Genomic DNA, 25,132 nt, shown 5'->3' on the forward strand with positions numbered 1-25,132 from the left:
TTTAACACATCTTACTAGGTATTCCAGGGCAAGTTTAATATGTCTCACTATACATTCCAAGGTACAGTTTACCATATCTCACTAGATCTTTCAAGGCAAGTTTTAACATTTCTCACTAGATATTTCAAGGCAGGCTTTAACACATCTCACTAGACATTTCTGGGTAGATTTTAACACATCTCATTAGACATTTCTGATTAGATTTTAACATTTTTCAGTATGCCATGACCACCTGGACCACCAAGGATCTTTCTTATAACTTATTGACAAATTTGAAATGGGGTAACTGGAAGGAAATAAAAATGTGACTGTTGAAGAAATGGAACTCAAATGGCAAGTGCAGTTGAAAGCATACAAAACACTAGAACTCACTTCTAGTAGTTCCATGAAGAGTGTTTTAGCTTTGAGGAAGTTGTACCACAAGTCATATTACCGAAAACCTTTCATTATGTTTGGGCAGCATGTAACAAGTATTATTTGTTAGCATAATTTTCTCTGTAAATCATCCATATAAAATTTGCTGCAACCATTGTATTATATAAAAAATACTATGAATATCGTAGTAGTCAACCACACAAAAGTGGGCACTACATTTACAGTGCATATTTAAATAATAGTAATGGGATCTGGAGGTCTTTGGTCAAAGAAGAGTTAAAAACAGATAGTGATACAAACTATAGTGTAGCTAAAATGATGGATGCACCTCTAGGGTGAAAGCGATTGTAAATGTTTTGAGATATGATTTTATTTCAAAATAGAAAATACATTGTAAGAAGAGGACCTTTTCTGGGTGAACACAAGAGTCCTATTTAATTTGCAAAATAATTAAAAGGACACCAAGTCTTGCAAAAATTTTTCAGGCAGTTTTACACTGACGTCTGACATTTGCTATTTAATAATAATTATTGTTGTATGTCTGAAATTTTTTGATGATTGCAACTGTATTCATTGAACTTTTGTCATGCAAGCTTCTGCACCTGTAATACATATGTGTGTGTGTATATAAGACAAAGAGTCGCAAATATATTTATGTATATATATTTAGAGAGAGAGAGAGAGAAAGACACGCACACATACACACACACACACACACACACACACACACACACACACACACACACACACACACACACACACACACGTTTGTTTATATATGTGTCTGTGTAAGTAATATACATAGAAAGCTAATGAAGTTAATTAAAACATCAGTAGACTGACATCCTTAATATCAACAACATAAAAAAAACAGAAAACATAACCTCAGAGCATGCAACACACAAACAATGCTTTAGCACCCTTCAGAAATTCATCCCGTTCTGTGTATAATAGATTTATATTTCCTTTTCTGATAAGCATCATTATGATGCTCTCCAAGATCTTTGCAAATTATACTGGTTAGACTGATGTATCCAAAAAGGTTTGGTTCTGCAGTACCTCCACATTCTTTGTATGAAATAAATATCACGACAGTTTGTCACCAAAGATCTAGGAGGTGTTCACATAATCAAAATTTTGTCTATTAAAATCCATAAGACTTTAGTTAGGTTTTCCTTCATTCTGTATGCTGTCTAGTCTCATGAAACTTATGTTTTTAGTTTTATTTATGTATCAGTTATCATAGTTGTAGTTATAAGACATATGTTCCATTGTCTTTATAAGCACTTTGATGCATGCCAGTTCTTATTTTTTAAGTATGAACAAAATGTTTTCATATCCTGATTCATTTCTTGGTGATAATGCTATTGTCTATTGACAAAATGTTACATTCCTTACACCTTATTATTGTTCTCAACACCCATCCTGTTTATTTAGTCTGCTAGTGTGAGTGTGTGTGTGTGTGGGGGGGGGGGGTTGGGTGTCATGGACCTTCTAGAGTTAGGGTTTATTCATGTGTCTGATTGTTTGATTTCTTTGGCCCAGTTGCAGAATATTCAGTCTTCACATTATATTTTTGGTCTGTTCCTCTTAAGCTGAGCTTTATGGCAAACTTATGATGATTGGATTCAATTAATTAATAATGTCATACATATGAATTTCAGATTTCCTTCCCATCAGAAAGACCCAGTAATGCAAATCCTGTTAATCTTCAATTTTCTAAGTTTAAAAGTGGAATATCTAATAATTTATTTTTAATTTAGAAATGTTTACCCCTCCCCCACTCCCATCATTTTGGACTTTTCATTCACTAAGAGTTTACTTCAGCCAGGTTTTTCTGCAAAGCGAAGGTACTATTGGAGCAGGGCTCCTTGTTGAGTGCTATTCATAGGTTCATAGGTAGGTACTAGGTTATCGGCCCTAGGGCCTATACAAGCCTAGCCATAACAATTCCCTGGCTATTTCTTCCCACACTATTTACTTCCCTGGACCCCTGTCTAGCATGGCGACTGATGTGATCCCCGGAGTGAATTTCCTTTGTCCCATCCAATCATCAAGGTTCCTTTTGAAGAGGGCCAAAGAGGTGCTCTGCTTGACATGTATGGGCAGTCTATTCCAGCGTCTGGGGAGTCTCTGGGTCAGGAACCTATCCCTCCAGCATGTTTTGTTTATTGTGATGACAAGATTTAGATCCCTGGAGCATGTGGCTCTGAGGGATTGGGATTTCTTTAAGTGTAGCATGTCCAACAGCTCTGGGTTTGACATGGCCTTGTATGTTAAGCAGAGATTGCCTCAGAGTAGACGATATGCGACAGAGTATAGCTGGAGTTTTTTAAGGCGGTCAGCATAGGGCATCTGCTTTAGGCCTGTAATTCTTTTAGTGAGGTATTTCTGCAGCCTTTCCAGTTGTTGCAGATGTCTTGAGAGGTACATACCAAATGGGGCATTGTATTCTATAATGGGTCTAATGAAGGATGAGTACAGTGGGACAATGACCTCATTTTTTCTGGATGAAAAGCCCTTAGTGTTGAGGTATGCCACATAGAAGGATTTCCTGACTGTTGTGGTGATGTGGTTATTGAAGGTGAGACCACTGTCCACCTGTGTCCCTAAGTCTCTTATCACACTTTCGGTGTTTAGTGTACTGCCACCTATGTGATAATTCATGGGTACATGTTTTTTCCCAAAGGGGATAACTATACATTTCTTGGCATTGAGCTTGAGCCCATGGCTCTGTCACCAAGCATCTGTTTCTATAAGGCCCTATTGTAGAGTATCCACATCATTTGGGAATTCAATAATGGCTCCCAGTTTGCAGTCATCTGCGAACTTTGTTAGCCAGAGTCCCTTAGTGTTGACCTGTACTTCAAAGACGTAGATGCCAAACAAGAAAGGTCCCAGGACTGAACTCTGAGGTACTCCACTTGTCACTTGTCTGGAGCTGGATTTGGTGACAGCTACTTTTACAGTGTGGGTTCTGGCAGTAAGCCAGTTGGCAACCCATCGAGTGATGTAGGGATTAATACCCAGCTTAGTAAGTTTATCTATGATTCCAGAGTGGGGGATGGTGTCAAAGGCCTTGGCAAGGTCCAGATAGGCTGTGTGGACTGCCTTAACCTCGTCCACAGCTCTGGAGACTGATTTGAAGAAGTCAATAAGGTTCAGGAGACAAGATCGACCCTTCACAAACCCAAACTGGGTGGGGTCCAGTGTTTTAAGGTTGCCAATGTCTTTGTTTATAAGTTCCATGATAATACATTCCATGGCCTTTCAGATCAGGCTCATCAGACTGATGGGGTGGTAGTTCCCGGGATCCAAGGTGGATCGCCCCTGGTGGAGTGGGATAACTGAAGCTGTGTGCCACTCAGTGGGCACGAAGCCTGAGGTGAGGGTATGATTAAACATGACACTTAGGTGAGATGCCAGTTAATTTTGTAGTTCATGTAGTATACAGCCCGGGATGTCATCTGGTCCCATGGATGCTGTATTCTTAGCTTTGGAGAGTGCGTTTATTACCTGTGTTGCTGTTATTACCAGTATTTGGCAATCTTTCAGTATTGAGATGGGCCATTTAGGGGGTGAGAGGGGGTGAAGTTGGCACTAAATCAATCTGCCAGGATATTGGCAATATCCTTGGGATCAGTATATTTAATGCCATTCTGTTGTAGAATGCCTTGTGGTTGTCTTTGGAATCTTTGGCAATTTTATTTTCGTAACTAGCTTTGGAGGATTTTATGAGGGATCTCAACTTCTTACTGTGGCTGGTAAGGGAGTTTTTTGCATCCTGAGATTTTCCTCTTTTCTGCAACAGTTTTTTCCTTTTGTTGTAAAGTTTGTTTATGGCAGGGGACCACCATATTGGCTTCCTTTTTTTGGAGGAGAGCATCTTGGTTCTATTTGGGATGGCACAATTCATGCATGAGTGGATGTGCTCATACAGTGCCTTAGTGTAGAACTCAGCAGTCGAACTTTCAGTTCCCGTCTGCATGGGTGTCATGAAGTTTGTAACTTCTGACTTGAGTAGCATGAAGTTGGCCTTGGAGAAGTTTTTTTATGGAGGTTTCCTTACTGGGGGGGGGTGGGGATGGGATGTGGATGTTAAGGGTGATTAGCTTATGGTCTGACCTGACTAACGAGGGGGTGACCATAGGTGTGGAGCATCGATTTCCCATGTTGGTAATGACCAGGTCTAGGATATTGGAGCCCCTGTTGGGACTATGGAATAGGTGATCCAGGGCATTGGAATTTATGAATTCCAAGAACCGTTGGGCAAAGGTGTTGGTGCACGAGTAGTTTTCCCAGTTAATGGCAGGATAGTTGAAATCACCCAGTATTAGGGTGTTTGGTTGTATATTAATATTTTCCAGTATGTTTAGAAAGGTGTAGTGAGAATCTTGGGGCATGGTAGGGGATCTGTAGCAAGCTACAGTTTGGATTGCAGTCTTACCTAGTGTTAGTTGCACCTAGAGAATTTCAGACGCATTGTGTTGGGCAACTAACCTGGTGGTGTGAATATCCTTGGTGAATATGGACACTCCTCCACCTTTAGTGTTTCTATCCTGGCTTGGCAGCCGAAAAGTGTGGTAAGAGTTGTAGCCTGGTATTGCAGGGGTGCTGTCTGGAGCCTTGAACCAGGTCTCAGTTGCTGTACAGATATCGATGTTCTCCATTTTTAGGAGTGCCTCGAAAGAGTGCAGTTTGAGGTTTAGACTTCTATCATTGAGTAGCATTACCTTCAGATTTTGCATGCTTGTACATGTTAAGGTGGTGGTTTTGTCCTTTGAACATTGCCTAAAAAAGCACTATAGGGGTGGCAAGAGCCTTAGCCAGTAACCTGAATCCCAGGGGCGACAGGTGCAGACCATCTCTGGCAAAGCATCGTGGTCTGTCGATCATGTTGTCCCAGGCAGACAGATACTGGATCCCCTTTGAATGACACCAGAAGCTTAGCCAATTGTTGAAGTCAATCATTTTGTCCTTATATTGTGGTATAATTCTGGGCAAAGGCAGGATGCTACTCAGGCTAGGGTCATACCTGCCTGGGCCACATGATCCGAGAGCTCTTCCATGTCTCTTTTCATGTAGCCCAGGGAGGTACGTCTCAAGTCATTCACTCCAACATGGACAATGACAGAGTCATATTTATACTTGTTGTGGAGTGACTTGAGTGCATGAGTTATGTGGTGGATCCTGGCACCCGACAGACAGCTCACTGTAATTTTCTCCTTGTTCAGCCTGGTGAGTGGGACATCAGTGTGCCTGAATATAGAGTCACATATGACTAAAGTTTTAGGTATGCTGTCTTGCCTTAGGGGCTGTTGCTGGGTGGCACACTGGTGTTGTGAGCTATGTGACACTTTGGTTGTGATTGGTGTTTGTTTGCATTTTAGCTTCGGAGGTCCTTGTTGCTTGGGCAGGTTACAGTTATGGGCCTCCGCATATGTGGATTTAGTGTTGCTATGTGTGGGTGTTGGTGGTGTGAGTTTAAATGGGCTATGTGTTGCCTTGAGGTGCAGTGCGGGTGTTAACCTTCTCCTCTTGACTGTCTAGCATGAGGTAGGAATATTAAAAATTTTTTTTTCTCAAAAAATTTTTTATTAATTATATGAATAGCAAGACAATTAAAAGATTATACATAACAAGAAGGCATAAATGAACATATAACAATTCATCTAGTGATAACAACCTTCATGAGATTTTGATAAGTTATTTAGAAATAAAACATACACCATATGTACACTATATACAAGTTAGGCAACCTGAGAGAGAGAAAAAAAAAAAAAAATATTTAACATTAACTATTTAATATGTTTAGAACCTTTTCTAACACAACCTTTCTAATAGCCTTTTTTTTGGACTTCCACCTAAGTATCTTTGAGCATCAATAAATTTAAAAGCCATTTTCTGGAAAGTAACCCATTTTAATTTAGAACGATCAATCCAATTTTGTATTATATAAAGTTTTAGTAATGAGCAAATAAAAATGATAACATGAATATCAACTTTTGAAAGATGAATCAATGGAATATGTAGAATAGCAAATTCCCGTCAACGTGGATTTTGATATCCCATTTTCTGCAGTCTGACTTTCAAAGATGTCCACAATCTGTGAGAAAAATGACAATACCATAGAATATGAAGGAGGTCTGCTTGGGGATGAGAACAGCATGAACACGAAGGGGACTTATTTGGGTTAAATTTGTTTAATTTGATTGGGGTAAAGTAGGCATCATTATTAATCATTAATTGTGTGTATGCTAATTTTTTAAAAGGGATAAATTCCTTAGTGTGTCTAATAGCCAGGACTTTCTGAGATTCTGACAACTGGGAATTATAATTCAACCAAACATTAGATAAAAGACAGTTGTGGTCCATCATTAAAGAATTAATTAATTTATATGAGTTTGAGAGCATTTTATCAGATGATGAAAGTATTTTGATAATCGTGTTAAGGTTTTTCAATTGTGAGTCTATGGGGACCAGAGATACAAATTTGTTTTTAATTATTGCTCTTAGTTGTGTAAGAATTGGTGAGTAATTCCAGTTTACTTTCAATAACTTACGCCAGTCAGATAAAGGCAAGTCAAGATATTTCAAAACATCTCCTACTTTTAGATTTTTAATTAAAGGATAGTTTGTTAAGTACAAAAGTTTATTGTCCAATAATATATTTGGGTTTAGATGAATTGGCTGAACATGGTGCGAGATCTTTTCTAGTTTACACATTTTGAGTAAGGTTTGGAAATCTCTAATCTTTTGTTTAAATACTGTAGATATATTTTTAATAAATAAACTATCCAGAGAGATAAAGGGAATAGCTTCAGGATTTAAATTATTAGAAATGACATAATTATACCATAATTTTATCCATAAAGAGTGATTTGGATAAGAAGTGTTATTGAATTTAGAGATAGTAAGAAGTTTATTGGATGAGACAATCAAATAATAGAGATAAAGATTAGGTAAACCCAAACCTCCCTTGTCCTTCGAAAATGCCAATCTAGAATAGGAAATTCTAACAGATTTAGGAAACCATATGAATTTTGCCAAAGCTTTATTTACAGACTCAAAAAATTTTTTGAAATTATCTGATCAGATGATGAGAATTGGTAAAGAAATTTAGGCAGAATATTTATTTTAATAATGGCCACCCTTGAAAGAAATGAAAGGTTTAGATGCTTCCATCTGTCCATATCAGACAATATAGAGTTCCATAATTTATTAATATTATTTTGAAAGGAAGATTTATTATTGTGTTCTAAATTGATTCCTAAATATTTTATATTATAAGTAAACTGAAAATGATCGTCTGGAAACAAAAAAGATTTGTGTGCTAAATGATTTAAGGGAAAAATATGAGTTTTTGTAGAATTTAAAAGATAGTTGGAAACCAAAGAAAAATAATTAATAGAATTCATTATTTTTCTGTAATCAGATAATGGAGTTTGAAAGTAGATTACTAAATCATCCATAAAAGCAGAGAAATGAATATTAGTATTAAGAATTCTAGGGATGTTATGAAAAGTATTTTGAGTAATAAACAATAGCAAAGGTTCTAAGTAAATGTTGAAAAGAAAAGGGGACAATGGACAACCCTGTCTTGTTCCTTTAGTGATCTTTATCGAGCAGAAAATTGACCATTAATGTATAGTCTAGTAAACATATTCTTGTATAAAACTTTTTAAAAATTTATAAAGAATAAGGGAATATTAAAACATAACATAGTTTGAAATAGAAAGTTCCAACATACTCTGTCAAAGGCATTTGATGCATCTATAATCAAAGCATATATAGGGTTTGGATTTTTCTTAATGAGATGAAGTATAGTCTCTAAAGATAGAGTATTATCCCAAGCATGTCTCTGAGACATAAAACCTGATTGATCTGACGAGATAATTGAGGGTAAAATCCATTTCAATCTGTTAGCCAGAATAGATGACAGAATCTTAATATCCACGTTAATTAAAGAAATGAGTCTATAATTTACTGGGTCAGATTTATCTTTATTATTTTTAGAATTGGAATGGTTTTGGATGTGTTCCAATGAATATCAGAGATATCATTAACTCTTATATGATTGTAAACTTTAAATAGAAAGGGAAGAACTACCAATTTGAAAGTTTTGAAAAATTCTGGAGTAAAACCATCAGGTCCCGGAGATTTACCCAATTTAAGATTATCTATTGAATCCGAGATTTCTTGTACCGATATAGGGGTAGAAAGTAGTTTTTGCTGATTATCATTAAGTTTAGGGAACTGCAAAGAGTCTAAAAAGAGTTTTGAGTGATTATCTTTAACAGAATTAGAAGAACCTGAATATAACTCAGTGTAAAGAGAGGTGAAAAGTTGAATAATCTCTTCATCAGTATTATATAATCTGTTATTATAAGATAAAGATGTAATATTTGGATTTCTAAAGTTAACTTTAATAATTCTCGCTAACAATTTAGATGGAACCTGGGCCCATTCTGAATATGAAGCAAGTAGCTTTTGTTCAGCTAAGGAGAGGTTATTTTGGTGAAGCAGAATTAAATCTTTCTGACAATCAAAAATTTGTTTTTCTAAAGTAGCATCATAGTTCAGACTAAGATGATTTTCCAACGAAGAAATTCTTGATTTTAAGAATTCCTCTTTCTTAAAGTATTGTTTTTAGAAAAAAGCAGCTTTACTAATAAATAAACCTCTTAATCTTGCTTTACATGCAGCCCATTGTATGTCATAAGGAATGTCTGATGATTCAAGACTATTCACCACTTCATTTAGGATTTCTGAAGCTTGTTTGCAAATATCTTAATTTGACAATAAGTTATTATTTAAGGTCCACTTATTAAACATAGTTTTATTTTTGATATTGGGTTTTATGTTCAATTTTAGTGAAATTCTTGAGTGATCCAAAAAGAATCTGTGTTCTGTAGTAAAGTCCACAATATATTTTGAAATATAATCTGAAATTAGAAAGAAGTCTAATCTGGACCACGAATGATAGCACTTAGAATAATAAGTATATATATCATTCTTGTTTATATTTTTAACAGTGTGGAGGGGATCTATTAAATTATATTCTGTCATCAAATCATTTATAGCCAGAGTAGATTGAAGATTATAGGTGACAGTGGAGCTGAACGATCAATTACAGGGTTTATAACTGCATTCCAGTCACCACCCACTATAATATGATGATCCTTATAGGATGCAAGAATATTGTAAATTTTAAAATGAACAAATGTTGTGAATTACATGGGCCATATAGATTTAAAATTAATAAGGGTTTGTCCAAACCAGCAATAGAAGCAGTAAATAAGCACCACCTCCCCTCATCATCAAATTTCTCATCAATAATATTCCCAATGAATTTTTGTTTAATGATTATAGCTACACCTCTGGAGTTAGATGAGTCACCTGAAGCTATAATCTTTTGATCCATTTTTTAACTCTTTATTCCAATCAATGCGTGAAATATGGGTCTCTTGAATAAAACAAATGTTAGCCTGTGATTTAAAGATCATATGAAATAATAGTGACTTTTTCGCTTTATCTTGAATGCCTCTAACATTCCAAGAATCTAAAATTATGTCAACAGGCATATTCTACAAGTATAATCATTATTGATGCTATAAAAGTGAACTCAAGGTGCAAATCCAACACAACATTAAAAAGAAGAAGAAAAAAATAAAAGAAAAACAGTCTTTAAGTATTCAAGCAAGTCATCAAATAATATTTGTTGAAAGAAAAAGAAAAAAGGTTTTTTAAGAACCATGAAATGTATAATAATGACCTTTATCCTAACCCTAGTGCCTACCCACCAATCCCCCTGTGATAAAGGAAGAGCAGAAGAACATGAAAAAAACATTGTAATTATAGATAATAATAACCTCAAGTTAGAATACAAATTACTCAAAGGAAGCCTAACATAACATAAAGTCCGAGTACTACTACTAAAAATATATACAAAATTAACTAATTTCAAGACGTCCAACATGCTTAATCCCTACTTCTAATACTAATCTAAAGCTCCTATCCTTAAATTGAAATTTATAGTGATTAAATGTATTTCCTCAAGTATTTCAAGAGAAAGAGAAACAAGTAAATAATAAATAAATCACACTCTGCTTAACTAGAACACTCTATCATAAGAAGTAATACAATTAAAACTGAAAGATATGTAAGATAACATATATAAGTATAACAAAACCAACTGGTAACATTATAATATAAGTAAATAAGCATAGCATTACTGAACTAAAGATAATAGTCATGCACTATCTACTGAACCTTCTTTAGTACTTTAGTGATAATTTCATTAATCAACATGACCATTAGTATGATAAAAGCACTAATACCTGTAGAATGAGTATTTAGTTATAGTTCAAATAAAGCAAAAACAACTACCAAGCAACCATATCTCAAAATGAAAAACAATTCAGTCTGGAGATGCATCTATTAACTAGATAATAATAGTACAGGAACTATTCAAAATGAAATATTATAAGCTGTAAGGTTTTAACACTAGTTAATATACATGAATAAAGTATAATTATATTATTAAATAGTAACTTAAACAGCATCATATATATTGGACTGATTGTACAACAATGTGCATACATATAATTTTAAATCTACTTTTTGAATATTTTACTAATGACTCTGTTAGGTTATATAGCCATACTATTCTTCTAAGCTATAGATGTAACATAGCAAAACAGCATGAAAAGACAAGGCTTTTAAAGTAAACATTTTGAAAATCTAATTAAAACAGAAACAAGCAAGCTAAATGCAGTAAATCTAAGGGCTTAAATATATACATGTAGATTCAGCTAATCATATTAAAGATAGTTATTTCAAACCTTTCAAATAAGTAAAGGCTTTCTTAAACATAAACTACTAATCATAAATATCACATCCAGCCTCTGAGAAGAGAGAGAGCAGAGAATAGAAAGAACATGAAACTTTCATATGAACAGGTATACTTTGTAACATTTGTCAAATTAAACACTTCAGTATAATATAAAATATTGTATGAAAAATATTCTGAATAGGAAAATATGTTCATTTCTTTACACATCCTTTAGAATTTTAATATATAAAACTAATCTGTTCATTTGTTTCCAGAAACATTTTCACTCTGCTTTATGAAAGTAGCAGCTTGCTTTGAAGTCATGCAGACACACTAAAAGTCACTGAATATATTATGTGACATGAATCTGTTTAAATTTAAAAAGCAACCTTCATTTATGAAGAGAAAACACTTTAAATAATAGCCAGCTCTATTAAAAAGTTAGTGCTATTGAATACTTGTTGAAAACAAGCAGACTTGTGTATTTGAAACTGTCCTTCTTTCCTCACAAATGATGACATCACCATCCATCTCAGAGAGACTGTAGTGTGCATGTTCATGCAGAGCATCAGCTGGAACTCTGAGGGAAGATTTTCTTGCTAGAATGTTGAGATGGAATGATTTTCCCTCCAAAAATCATTTAGCTTACACAGAAGGCTGTAACTCCAAAGCTTGTAGTAAAATTAACATATTATCTATTTACACAGCAAGCATATGTGAGAGAAAGAGAAAAAGTAAATACAGGAATTTAAATGCTTCTATTAATCCACACAAATCTAACAAGCATATATCCTGTCACTGCACACTGTCACACCAAATCCATCATGTGTAAATTACATGACAAGTTCTTAAGGTAATATAATTATGTCACACCAGAATTACAAATCATGTAACACAAATACTGTCATATTAAAGAAAAGAAAAGATCAAACCTTATTGTAGTTCTTTAACAGTAGAATATTAAGATACAGTGTCAGGAAGCTTTTTAAATGTTTTAAGAAAAATGTCTTTTGCATCTTTAGGATCTGAACATACAAATCTTTTGTCATTAGCTGTGAAAGACAAGGTATTAGGATATGCCATTCGAAATCTAATCCCTCTTTTATCAAGTCAGCACAATAGGGGCTAGTTTTTGTCTATTTAATTTGATCTGTGCAGGAAGATCTTGGGAAAATGATAGTTTGTGAGACTTCCATATGAATTGTTTCTTTGTTTTAGCAGTTTCTAGGATCTGGAAAGTGTCTTGAAAGTTTAGTAACTTAGTATAAATGAACCTTGGTGTGGAAGAATCTTGCTTTGTACGCAGTGCTCTGTGTGCTCTCTCTACAATTATAGATTTTGAAGAAGCTTCACAATTTAACAGTGTTTCAAAGATATTTTTAGTCACAGATAACAAGTTTTTATTGTCATAAGATTCAGGTAAACCATGAATAATGATGTTATTTCTTCGACTCCTGGCTTCCAGATCCAATATTTTAGCATGTAAATCTGAAACAGTTTTATCTCTAGATTTAAAGTCACTTTCCAATAAGTCTGTTTTAACCTCCAAAGCTAAGATTTTATTTTCAATAGTAACAATACTATTGTTTATTTGCTTTAAAGATTTACTAAAGTCTGTAAACTGTTCTGAAAAGTTTTGTATAGCACTTTGGATTGGTTTTAATGCTATTTTTAGTTCTTCTAAAAGGAAATTTGAGCCATTTAAATCTTTATTACTTACATTAATAGTTTCTGTAGGTTGTCTAGATGATTTCAGTCTTTTTGAACCTGAATCTATTTCAGGAGAGAGCATTGAAGTATATTTGGCCTTTGTAGGCTGAGTCTCCATGGAGTCAGATTTTGTAGCCATGCCCAGAAATGGAATGCAATTAACAGGATACCAGGAACCAGGAACAGACTGGAGCAGTAGGAGTCCCAGCAGCAGAGAGACCAAGAATGTTCTGAGGTAAAATAAATCCCAGGATAATAATTCCAGAAGAAAAAATAATCCAAATGCGTAGAAAAAGATTTATAAAATCTTTTAGTATAAAAATTTGAGGAAAAAGGTTGATGTATAGTTGTAAAAAAAACCAAAAGTTAAATAGCTGTGAGGAGCTCAGACAGTAAGGACTAGACTAGTCGGCAGCCATCTTGGAATCCAGGAATATTAAAAATGTATCGGAACAAGTCAAGGACTGTAAGGTACAGGATAAAATGGTAACATGTGGTGCGTGTAGTCAGTGTAGGAATATATTGGCAACATCCAAGGTTAAGATTGTTAACAGGGTTATTTCCATTAAGGGTAAGTTTAATTGTCACACGCAAGGTGTGGTGTATGCTGCCCTGTGTCCACAATGTCCCGGTTTTTATGTCAGGATACCCAACATAAATTGAGTCAGCGCATTTACGAGCATCTTTATCATGTTCGTAGGGATGATGAGAAAAATGCTTTATTTAGACATATCAAAATGTTCCCTGACCATGCATTTAAATTTGTGGTGTTGCAGCAGGTCAAGAGGGGGGAGTGTGGAGGGTCTTGGAAGTTATGGTTGGAAGACAAAGAAACTTGGTGGCAGGTCTTTCTTAATGCCCACGTCCCCCTGGGTTGAATGACACTATCTTCATTAGTAGTACATTAAAGCTCAAGGCACTAGATAGACAAAATGTTTTTTTCATTAATTACGCTATTGTTATGTTGGTAGGTGAATAAAGTGTGCATTTAATATTGTCATGTATATTTGCTATTTAGTATATTTATGTAATTTATATATGTTATATATTTTTTGATCAAGTATATAGGTTCATTATCAATTAGATTGATTGTATTTGATTAATTGAAGGGGGCGGGTGTATTATAAAAGCTGAGCTGTTATATAATTGAATTGTATGATGAAGTTTGGTCTATGTGCCTTACAAAAGTGCTAAAGTTTGTATTTATTACTGAGTGTTTTTACTTATTCAATAAAACTCTTGTTCTTTTACTTCGAGTGGTTCTTTACTTATTTTTTACTGTCTAGCACAATCTTGGGTGGAAAGAGCATTGCTTCCAGTTTGGCTATGTAAGTGCATCTCTCACAGGTTGTATTGTTGGATGGTAGGAGGAGACGGTTGTCTGTGTACATGAGGCAATTGCTGCATTGCCCCAGTATGCCCAGATTCACCAGGTGGACAGGAGAAATCAACGGAAGCTGACCCTTGGACATGCCTGGTTTGGTGCTTTTTTTTTTAAAGTACAGGAGCTGTTTTCCCTTACCTTAGCAACGTACTTTGCAGTTATAGGCTGTTTACCGCCTTTGATTAATTTCTCCTTATTAATAAGGAGTGTTGAGTGCTTGTATCAGTTTAAGGCTTCCTAGTGCTTTCCAGCAGGTATTAGAGCAAGTGCTAGTCACAGGGATGCTTAAAGGTAAGATGAAAAAAATGGTTTATCCTAAACACTGCAGTGTGCACTAGAGAAGTTAGATGTGAAAGTAGGTAACTTAAGTTTTACCTGTCTAAAAAGTTAAGTTTTAGTGGAGAGTCACTATTTTTAAAACAGCAAGATAGATTGAAAGGGGGTGATCACTTTTTTATTTCGGTACTATGGAATACAGTAGAATGGCCAATAAATTTAAATAGTTGAAGGGGAGTGATTTCAGAAAATGATAATTTTGTGCTTACTCGCACAAGCCAGTGAAAGCAGAGAGGAAATGAGATAATATCGTCAAATTAACATAAGAGGCAAGCAGCTAGAAAGACGGTGGTATTTTAGAACACAACAGTGACAGGGTGGAGGGGTGGGGAAAAAATTCTGCCTGACTCACAAGAAACAGAGCTGTGGTGTCTTTTGAAGTTTTAATATGCAGTTAAAAGCAGAACACAAGCAAAACACAAGGTAAGGAAAACAAACCACAGCACTCAAAATATAAAAAGGCAATAAACCAATAGAAAATACAACAAATAAAAAGCAAACCAAACTTTCCCTCGCAGCAAATTGTAGCAGAGTCTGGGTGAGCCTTTCCAATAAAAAGAATGCACTGTGGTTACATTCTTGAAGCTCAGTACAACATATAGTTTAATAATAACATATAGTTCTTTTTACATTTGTACTACTACATTTTCAATTACTAGTTTTGCCCTATTGTAGCATTAGTAAAGGCTAAATCAGCTCAGACTTTTGGGTTTTCTTTAGCTAATCATTAGTGCAGTGGTACTGTGCACTATTCATATTTAGAGTATCTTAAGTTTGAGTCTGCCTTCATTGATGATTATTTCATTTCATTTTAAGGCTTTTCTGTTGGTTGCCCCTTGAATGTTCATCATCATCAACCCCCTTTATTCCTTTTTACATGGGGTCAGAGTGTCATGTCAGGTGTTGCCATCTCTCTCTATTCATTCTCAGTCTCGTTTCTCAACACTCATACCTGACTGTCACAGGTCTTTTCTCACACAATCAAACCTACTCTTTGCTGGATGCCCTTCTTTCCTCTTGCCTTCTTTTTGTCTGTAACAAATCTGCCTCACCAGATTTTCTTTAACTTTCCTGCACATGTGCTCAAACCACAGTAATCTGTTCTCTTTAACCTTTTCTGCAATTGGAGCTACTCTGGATTTTCACTCTTATGTCCTAAGTTCTTTGTCCCACAGTGTGCATCCTACTACTCATTTCAGGCACCTCATCTTCATCATGTCTAGCTTCCTCATCTGCTTTGCCTTTACTTCCCAGGTTTCAGTACCATACAGTAGTACTGGTCACACCAATGTATTGTACAACTTATGTTTCAGCTTCATTGACATTCTTCTGTCATATACAACACCTGACACACTTTTGACAGTTGCCTGCACCTCTAATTCTATCTTTGACCTCCTCATTCAGACTTCTGTTCCCCTCAACCACCCCACCCAGCTACTTGAAACTGTTAACCTCTGTTCCACTGTTTTCCCCTTCTATCTCAATGCTCATCTTCCTCTGATTTCCCCATATTTGCTGCCATTATAACTGTCTTATCTGTACTCAGTTTCATTATATGTACCTTCAGTTTTGCATTCTTGCTCAGAGACTGCCTGTAATATTGCATTGTCTGCATATGGCAACTTTATCTGTCCCCTTCAACTCATTTACTAATATAGTCCATCACCAGTATGAAGAGCAGTGGGCTCAGAGCTGAACCATGATGCACACCAACTCCCACTAGGAATCCCTCTGTGAGACCAAACACTGTTTGTACTTGAGTCATTGGATCCTTGTACATAGTCTGCACTAATTCTACGAATGTTTCTGGGACTTCAGACCACTAGAGGACTGCCCAAGTCAGCTTTCTTCAGACCTTGTCATATCTTTTCTCCAAGTCTAGGAATGCCCAGTTGGACTCTTTCCTCATCTCTAGCTTCTTCTAAAGTTACTATAAAAAAAACACCCAGCTTGCCTACAAGCCTGTTGTCCTCAAGTGACTCACTGGGGAGGGGAGTCATGAAGGGGTCTAAATAAATCCTCATCAGGTGATTACATCACTGAAAACATTGGGTCAGTTGTGCAGATCCTGATCTGAATCCTAATTGTTCCCATCTTACTTTCTGTTATTCTCTGTATTCATTTATCAGTCACCCTCTCCAGAGCTTTCATGCAATGTAATAAAAGTTTGATACCTCTATAATGCCCACAGATTTGAATGTCCACTTTGTTTTTGAATACTGGCACTATGTTTATTCTCCAGTAATCTGGGATATGCCTTTCTCTCCGTATTGCTATGAGTACCCTCAGGAGCCAATTCTCCCCTATCTCACCCAACAGTTTTATCATATCTGCTGAGACCTCATCTGAGCCTGCTGCTTTTCTTGACTTCATTTGCCTTAGTGCTGTACTTCTTCTATGGTGGGCTCCACCCCTTCCCTCATTGTAGGCTTTATCTAGGTCAGTACAGCTTCTGTGGGGTTTTCTTCATTCAGAAGCTGCTGGAAATACTCTTTCTACCTGCCTTTGATTTCCTGTGGGCTGATGAGCAGGTTGCTGCTGACATCCCTTAGGACGGGTGTCTGACTCTCTGCTTTGCAACCTGATATAGTCTTTTCATGCCACCTACTGAGTCACTTTCCAGACGTTGGCAGAGTGCATGTCATGGCTTGTTCTTTGCTATTTCAGTTTATTTCTTAGTCCTTTGTTAGCCAGCCAGTACTCCTTCCTAGACTAGTCCATATTTTCTCCCACTTTTTCCTGTGTTCCTTGTTTCTTTTGATGATTTCCTGAACTTCTACATTCAACCACTAGCTTTCCTTTCATAGTTTACTTCCATACCTGGCTGAGAAGCATATCTTTTCTGTAGTCCTTACATATGCTGGTTTGAGCTGTTGCCATCCTTCTTCAACTCCATATGTTTGGTCTTTTCCTGAGCTGCTCAAGCTTTGAATAATTCCTTGAACTTCTCTGATTTCTCCCCATGGAACTTCTGGATCTTCAGCCTGGTCTCTGTTGACCTTAGAGCCTTCTCTGACCATAGCTTGCAGCTGATTTTGGAAACCACTGGTTTATGCAGTGAACTGACTGTTTCACTGGATGACTTTGTATTCACTGAGCCCCCCCCCCCATTTCCTCTTGTATGTGATCCTGTCACTGTCTTACTTGCTGAAACATATATTGCCACCATTAATATATTTACCATACAGAAGTCTAGAATGGCCTTTCTTTCTCTACTCCTGTTACCCCCCACTGGTGTAGACCCAAGCAATCCTCATATCTCGTTCTATCGTTCATGATATGTGCCTTCAAGTCACCCATTATCAACATCAGCTCATGTTGTTCTGCTTTTTCCAGTAGGTCCTGCAATTGCTGTCTGAATGCACTCTTTTCCTCACTATCACAACCCTGCTGTGGGGCCTAGACCGAGATTAAGAATACTGCCCTATCATTATACTGGAGTATGGTTGCCATGAGTCTCTCATTAATTCTGATGACATCCCTCACTGTCTTCTGAAGCATCTTGCTAACCACAGTTCCCACACCATTTCCGGTCTGTCCTCCTGAGTAGTTGGACTCTGGATGACAAGTCAAGTGACTTTGCTGCACTGCCCTTTCATCTTGTCTCTTGGATACATAGGATGTCCAGCCTCGTCCTTACTATCATGTAATCCATTTCCAAGCTCCAACCTGTCTATGAAACTACACTGAGTACATCAGTTTTTATTTATGATTGTCAGATTGATTGGTTTTACATCCAACTTTCCCTCAGAGATATCCCAGGTAACTCTCTGGCTGGCCAGTAGCTTATTGACCCACGGGTGCAGGGCTTTATGGCAGGCACATGCTGGCCAATAGAGGCACATACTTCCCCTTGCTCCATTATCATGGGACCCTGGCATAAGTCAGAGTAGGCCAGGTCCTCAACCCATTTATCACCGGCCAATACCCATGCTGATTTGGGCAACATGACCGAATCATCTAAAACCATATTTTACACCATTGATTGGTTAGTCCTGCCATGACACACAGTCTGAGTTCTACCTTGAGGCTACTGTGCACCACAATAGCTGCCCAAAGTGATAGTTCTGTACAATTCTTTCTCCAATAGACCATCATCAAGACTGTGCTGCTGCCCACAACTCCATTCTTGGGTAATTTTACGATAGAAATACTCAACATGTTTTTGGGAGGTGGGAGGTACCCCACAGACACAAAGGGGGATCATTCAACCTCTAGACAGGCATTGTCCAGAGGTTAGGATGGAACCTTGTACCTTGTGTTTTGGAGGTGAAAACCCTAACCTTTATAGCAACTGGTTTTCGTGAGTTCATATACATATAAAAAAGATAAAAATAAAAGAGACAATAATAGTTTTAATTAGATAATTTACACTACTAACAAATACTACAGAGAGCATCTATTATAGTGGTTTAGGTCCAGAGATATCTTTTTGTTTGTACCAGCAGTACCAGGGTCAGTGCAAGTTTTACTTAATTCTGCCCAATAATTATTTCCAAATATTCAATTCAAATGAGAACTTAAACACTACCTACAAAACAGCTGGTCCTGTCCATGCACAGCTCCTACTTAATTCGACTTAACCTCTTCTTAAATTAAACATTCTTACTCTCGTTATTTCTCTCTCTCTCTCCTCTTTTCTCTCTCCTCTCCTTAGTGCTAATTCTTCAACATAAGAAGACCCAGCTTTTGTAAATCCAAATTAGCTTGCTGTTACTGTGTGTGTGTGTGTGTGTATGTGAGTATGCGTGCGTGTATGTATGTGTATATATATATATATATATATATATATATATATATATATATATATATATATATATATATAGATATATATAGATATATATATATATACATATATATATATATAGATATATATATAGATATATATAGATATAGATATATACATATATTTCTGTTTATGTATGTATGTATGTATACATATATTTATATATACACTCTCACACACACAGAAACTTGTACAAAACTGTTTGATTTTATTAACTTATTTTGTTATATTAATTTAATGTGGTATACCTGTTGTGATGTAAATATTTGTTTGTCTTGAACAAAACTGTTTCATTTTACTAACTTCTTTTGTTGTATTAATTCTTGCTGTATACCATTTGTGATTTAAATTTTTCTCTTGAAAGACTGTAATTGTAACTGGAGCTTTTCTCCTCGGATCTCCACTGAAAATGGGCCTTTGGCTCAGTTGGACCAGCCTGGTTAACAAATGACAATAACTATATATATATATATATATATATATATATATATATATATATATATATATATATATATATATATGATGACGTAGCCCCCCAGTGCTCTATAGTTTTAATCTTTGCCAGTAGTTTAGGTTACTGAAAGATTATAATCTATTAATTCACTTCAGGTCCCCCTTTGTGGTTTGTAGTATTAAGTTGTGGTATTTTGCTACTCTTCTGACTAATTACCATTTACATGCTTTTTAATTCAGGTTATAATTTATTTTTTTTTTTTGTGAGAATCATGTGCACTGATCAAGGAGCTGTATTGATTTGAGGTATTATTATAATTTTTTCATTAATAATATCACCCACTTTTTCATTTTGCAGGATACACTTTTCTGCACATGTTGAGGGATACATGGCAGCATTTAACCTTCAAGGCCCAGGGCCTTTTTTTAGAATTTGAAGCCACAGACAGTCAAGGAAGGGTTTCACATAACAAAAGGAGGCCTCATCCAGCCATAGAGACTGACCACCTGACAAGTGAAATATCAGTTTAGAAGACAATGTGATGAAATTGGAAGGACACCCCCAATTCAACTGGCTCCATTACAGAAACACCATCTTGGGTTTTGTTAGGCCATCATAAAGAAAATGAAGATAACAAGGAAGATATTGGCACAAGGATGCTATAGTCAGAAGGGGAACAGCTGTAGTTTATACATATAAGATTTGTTAGGTTCCTTGCTGGGGGATGGGAGGATCAATGATTTTTGATATGGTTTTAGAGAACTTTGGGTCCAAACATTCCACAGTTAACAATGCTCCTCAGGGGTCCCAGCAGTCCGTCCCAGATTATCAGATCACACTGATGGCCATTCATATGCAAAACACTCCATCTTCCACCTCTGAAGAGGTCTTGCCAGCTGACTCAGACCTTACTATAGCACAAGTTTTGACCTTATGGTAACTGTAACATGACCGCATTTCTTGATTTCTGCATCATGGCACATTTTCCCACAGATATTGAAAAAAAAACTGTTCATAGAGATTATGCAGACATTTTTTGATTTAATTGATATGGAGGACATCCAAAGGATTCACAAGACTGCAAATTCAGGCTGTAGAGAGATTGTTACAGCTCTTGCCACCCTAGGTAAAAAGGCTGAGATCATTGGATCCTCATTAAAAAGATTCGAATCCACTTTCAGCCTATTTCCTATTGATTAGGGAAGCGCACCACATCCATGGCGGGACTTCGTGTCCCAGTATGATCAATGATTTAAAAAGTTAAAGCAACATCCAAGTCCTTTTGGCAGAAAACAACACCCAGACATTTTGCTTAGCATCATGTTGGACAAGCTTTTTCACCTGGGAAGTGTTAGACAGATAGACAATCAGTTTAAAAATATTGTTTCCAATAATCAGAAGTGTCCATGGCTTCCTTGCAGGTTTGCTTACCTTTGTTCCCACTGCAGGAAGACTCATTCTGTAATCAGGTACTACTCAACACATGGGCAGACAGCATCAAGCTCTAACACAGGGTTAAGTGAAATAGCTACCCACCTGAGACAGGCTACTCTACATGGACTGAGAGGAACTCTTTTCATGGACAAATGCACACTTAAGGAGTTGCATTCCTCAATCAGGGTAAAAAAAACTGGTGGCTTAGCTGTCAACCTACATTAACAAGCTCACTTTCTAATCAAGGGTTTTTGTTAGGTTTTGCCAGTAGCTCTTCTGACTTAGGGATTCCAAAACAGTGAAACATATATCTTTAGTCAAAGGCAGGGAGCTCAAAATTTACAAATTCATTGAGAGGAAGGTTCTTTGGCCCTTTAAACCCCCCTTATCCCTTTTTTAAAAAATATCCCCATTGATCTGGTGCCAAAAAAGAAAGAAGGGGAATTCCATTTAATTCATCACCTCTCTCGCTCAGCCGGTTTCACTGTCATTGACTTCACAGGCAAGGAGCAAACCAAAGTACGCTATGTATCTTGATCAAGCAGTGGAGGTAATCATTGAATTTTCAGGCCTATTGCTTTGCAAGCTATACATTCAGTCTGTCTTTTACTAACTTTCAATCAGAGAAGAGAAGAGAATTGGCCTCTGCTGGGTTTTTCTTTTAATGGCAAATTTTCTTCTATAGGGCAATGCCTATGGGCTGCTTTTTAGCTTGCTCAGTTTGAGAAATTTGCATTTCAGCCTTACAGTGATGCTACTAGTGGTGTGTTTCCTCACACGCTGCCATCCGGAACTTAGACGACTACCTGATAATAGGTAAGTAGAGAAAAGGTACAAAAGAAGGCATGAGAATCTTAGAAATCCTGCCCATTTGGGTAGCCATATTGCTTTGGAAAAAAAAAACATTTTTTGTAATAAGAGCGTCATATTTTACGATGATATCAAGCCATAGTCAAGGCCCTTAACAAACGATCTTCAAAGTCTATATGGATCACTCAGTTATAAGATTGTTGGTCTTGTTAAGCTTGCAGATTGATTTTAAATTTTCTATCACATACCAGGAAGGGACAATGGCATAGCTGACAATTTATCCCACTTTCAATTTTCCAGATTTTATTAACTGGAAACAGATGCGGCTCATTTTGGGACAACCATTCCTCCAGAAATGTGGCTGATTTTCAAAGATTATCTAATACATGTGTGTCCCCAAGTCTTATGTGTTGAGTACCAAAGAGGCCTCTTCATACAGGTTGTTACACTTTCTACAAGAGTTTACCCAGGCATACCAGACATTGGGTGCTTCCAGTATTAATCCATTTTCTAATTCAGAGATGTTTATTGAGGGAAACATCTAGTACTTTGAGCATATATCTAGCAGCCGTAAGCTGGTTAGCTCTTTCTTTATGATTTCCTCACATTTCTAACCACTGGATAGCTTCTAGAGTAATAAGGGACAGGAAAAACCTTAAAGGTGTATCACGGGATCCCAAAAAAATAATAGGCTACCACCTTTTGGGTTCTGTTGTCACATGACTTTCATTCATTTATTTTTTGGGCCATCTTGTTTACCTGATTTAACTGCTGCAGGCCTTGTATCAGGATAATGTGTTTTTAACCAAGTATTATGTAGTGGTTTAGTTGAGGAAGTCCTCGACAGATCAGACCAGTCTGGGACATCAAGTTCACCAAGACAGGGCCAAATCTTGTTACATTTGCATGGGCTACACCTTTACACAAGCTAGTGTCTGATACTGCTTTGCCCTTTCCTATCTTCTGCTTAAAGTCAGGTCATTTGATTACTTCCTTTGAAGTTAATGTGTCCTTAAGCAAGCCCTTGTTACAGCAGGTTATTCCCACCTGTGGTTATTCCTCACATTCCTTCCAAATTGGCAGGACGTTAGACCTTCGACTAAAGTCCTAAAGGACAGGTAAATTATGTCTGATGCTTTATGTTCTTACACTAGACAGTAACTGTGGTGGTTTGCCTTTCAGGGAAGAAGATTCAGTGGATTTTGGGGCACTCTTATCCAGAGAGTGGCTTTGAGCTTAGCAGTTCATGCAAATAGGTTAACATGTTTCTTTGATCAAAATCTACAGATAGCTCTTTGGGTTGGTTTCCTGAGTTTGCCTTGGTTTCAGCTATGGTATGTCTGGCACCAGCTATTAGCCAGTCAGCCTAAACCCACCACCCTGATTATTCATCTTAGAGGGAATGACTTAACCCTGGTCCTGAAGAAGATTCTGTTAGCTAGGATTTTACACGACCTTCAAAGTTTACTCATGCTGCATCTATATATGATCATCTTCTGGCCTGCTATGATACCCAGACTTCATTGGAAAGCTGCTCTGAGAAGCTAAATAATTGAATTGTAATGATTCTTTATCAACCATTGGTTAGCTTGAGCAGCAGGATCTATTGGCATCCACGTTATTGAGCATAGTGACTTATCACAGCCAGACAAGGACTTTTATGGCTGATGAAATTCACTTCAATGATTTGGGTTTGGACTTCATCAATTTACAATTATCTTTGCCTATTAATAGCAATCTTAGCCAGACTATTAATTGCTGATTGCATGAGGGCTTTTGCCAATTCAGTTCTGTTTATAAACAAAGAGTATTTGTATATGGAGAAGGGGGCTGTGAACAGGGGAACTGCATGTGCATGCATGCTGGTGGATGGTTGCCTCATGGCCTTAATCCCTCTTGTATTCCTCCTTTATAGTTCAGAGGCCTCTTGCCTTGACAGGTTGAATAGACCAAAGTTTAATGGTTTTCAAATGCAATTTCCTTAGGGGCAAAGAGTGTTAAGCCTCACGTGTGTTGAGTAATGTGACCTGTGCAAGGGGGGCTTGGTGTATGCTCTCAGACTCTATTTTGTAGGGCCAGAATGGGCTTTATGCTGTCAATCATCTGCCTCGGTTATGTTATTGTCATGGCCTGTATAATGTTCAGTCTATTATGTCTTACTACTACTAATGTTTATTTTGAATTAACTTTAATAAATAACTGGTTGCAAAGGTACTTAGTCTGTTTTATGACTCGTCTCTATTGGACAGTTATCACCAACTGATATTAAAGAAAGTCTCACTCTTAACAATATCCTCATCTATTTACATAATTAAGTTATTAACTGTATCATGATTTGCAATAGCAAAACTCTTGGAAAGATGATTTAGAAGTGACTGAGTTTAATTTTACTCCTAGGTTAATGACGACATCATGATCTGTGTTAAATACAGTGTGTGTAAGAATTTGTGGGGATTAGAAAGATCTATGTTTTTTGCTAAAATATATGATATTGCCATCCATTGTTGAATTTTATATAGCTTGTTTTAAACTCTTTATAGTAACATAGTTAATATTTGGGTTGAATAGTTTAAGTAAAGATTGTATTTTTAGTGATTTTTACATATCCTAGATTTTAGTCAGAAGCTTGCCACTGTATAATGGACACAAATTATGTACCATATGCTTCTGTAGCATTATATTCAGTGCTCCTGGCATTTACTATTATATAAGCAGTTTGTGGTCCATAAATATATTAGGTTTTGACTTTTAAAAGTTGTCTTACAAATACTGAGACAATAAAATGATGTGTATTTGGAATTTGTGATGTACGGTTTTGTTATTTAAATCTGTTTTCTGTTATGTCCTTTGTCCTGTCTGGGGGAAGGTTAGAGACATGTCCCAGAATGCCTGCTCTTCCTGTAATACCAAGTAAAGGCTTGGGATGATACAGGGGTGCCCACATAAGAGGAGAGGTGGAAACTGGGGAAAACATCACTCACTTGAGAAGGACAGTGTCCTTATATCATT

Source organism: Protopterus annectens, chromosome 7.part0, assembly GCF_019279795.1.
Source record: "Protopterus annectens isolate FY-2018-M chromosome 7.part0, PAN1.0, whole genome shotgun sequence".
NCBI lineage: Eukaryota > Metazoa > Chordata > Ceratodontiformes > Protopteridae > Protopterus > Protopterus annectens.